At 46.6% G+C, this 2,022-nt stretch overlaps 1 pseudogene; it reads left to right on the top strand.

Annotated features, from left to right (window-relative positions):
- The first annotated feature begins 216 nt into the window (after positions 1–216).
- LOC110304528 (large ribosomal subunit protein eL15 pseudogene) lies at positions 217–1,056 on the top strand (annotated as a pseudogene).
- Positions 1,057–2,022: the final 966 nt, after the last annotated feature.

Below are 2,022 nucleotides of genomic sequence, written 5' to 3'. Positions count from 1 at the left end.
CAGTGTGCATGCTCTGTATTTATCCACTGAGCCACACCCGCAGTCCCCATGACAGGGATTCTGTTATCAACCTCATTGTTGGTAAGAAGTTTTGAATGAAGCAAGGGATGTTAAGTGTCCCTGTGTTTGGCCCTACAAAGTCATCAGATGTAGTTGGCTTTTTATACAGATAAGGACCAGAGCTTTCCTCTGACGGCAGCCATCAGGTGAGCCAAGATGGGTGCATACAAATACATCCAGGGGCCACGGAGGAAGAAGCAGTCGGACGGACGTGATGCGCTTTCTTTCCATTGCTCACAATACCGCCAGCTCTCTGCATTGCACCGGTGTCCCCGCCCCACCTGGCCTGATGAAGAGCGAAGACTTGGGTACAAGGCTAAGTAAGTTTATGTCATTTTTACAGTATTCTTATCCACCTTGGTGGTCGCAAACACCCGGTTTCTTTTCTTTTCTTTCTTTCTTTCTTTTTTTTCTTTTCTTTTCTTTTCTTTTTTTTTTTTTTAAGATTTATGTATTATATGTAAGTACACTGTAGCTGTCTTCGGACACACCAGAAGAGGGCGTCAGATCTCATTACAGATGGTTGTGAGCCACCATGTGGTTGCTGGGATTTGAACTCAGGACCTTCGGAAGAAAAGTGTTCTTAACCGCTGAGCCATCTCTCAAGCCCAACGCCCGGTTTACAGCAAGTCTGTCAACCATGGTGTTAACAAGCTGAAATTTGCCCGAAGTCTTCAGTCTGTTGCTGAGGAGAGAGCTGGGCGCCATTGTGGGCCTTTGAGAGTCCTGATTTCCTACTGGGTTGGTGAAGACTCCACATATAAATTTTTTGAGGTTATCCTCATTGATCCATTCCATAAAGCTATCAGAAGAAATCCTGACATCCAGTGGATCACCAAACCAGTCCACAAGCACAGAGAGATGTGTGGGCTGACATCTGCTGGCAGAAAGAGCCGCGGCCTTGGAAAGGGCTACAAGTACCACCACAGTATTGGTGGTTCTCCCCGTGCAGCCTGGAGAAGGCGCAGTCCTCTCCAGCTCCACCGTTACCGCTAATACACGTGATATTTGTAAAATTCATATCCAATAAACAGTTTAGGACAGTCAAAAAAAAAAAAAAAAAAAAAAGGACCAGAGAGAGATGTGTTGCCCCTGCCCAAGGCCACTCAGAAAGTGATGGAGATCAGGATTCCTGTGTTCTGGCTGGTAGAGGATAGGAGGCAGAAAAGCAGGTGCGGCTTCTAAGTGGAGCTGGAAACGTTCTTCCTGGGCTTAGTTCTTCATGCAGGCTTTTCTTGTTAGCATGGTTCCTAGGAAGTCTGCCCAGCCCTGAGACCCGCATTCAGAAGAGGTGCAGGGCCTGCCTACTAAGTGGGGTTGAGTTGCATGTCATGGCTCATCACTGCTGAAACCCGTGGGTCACTGGGCCTGACCATGCAAGTCTCTCTGTGTGATTCCGGAAGCCCAGCTTGAGCATCCCCATTGCCTGCGACCTGCACATCTCAGCCTCTTTTTTGTCCACTTGTGGAATTTGACATTTTGGATTCTGGAATTTAAATGTCAGCTCTTGTTGTTCAAAGCCATCTTAGACACCTTAGTGAGACCTTATCTCAAAGCAAAAAGTAAAAAGAAGTCTGGGACTGCTGAAGAAATGGGCTAATGGATAAGAACCCTTGTTGCTTCTGCAGGGGACCTGAATTTGGCTCCCAGCACCCACACTGGGCAGCTTACAACCATCTGTAACTCCAGTTCCAGGGGATCTGACCTCCTCTTTTGGACTCTTCAGATACCTACATTCATATGTGTACACACACACACACACCTATATACACATAATTAAAAATGAAAAAAATTGAGACAGGATCTCCCTATGTCACTCTGAGTCTCCCTGTGTCACTCTGAATAGCCTGGGACTCACTGTGTAGACCAGGCTCATCTTGAACTCACAGAGATCCACCAGCTTCTGCCTCCCAAGTTCTGTTATTAAAGGAGTGTGCCACTATGCCTGCAAAATAAAAAAAA

Source organism: Mus caroli, unplaced genomic scaffold (genome assembly GCF_978045245.1).
Source record: "Mus caroli unplaced genomic scaffold, Mus_caroli_1 scaffold_13, whole genome shotgun sequence".
Taxonomy (NCBI): domain Eukaryota; kingdom Metazoa; phylum Chordata; class Mammalia; order Rodentia; family Muridae; genus Mus; species Mus caroli.
This window is presented reverse-complemented; position numbering and strand designations above follow the sequence as displayed.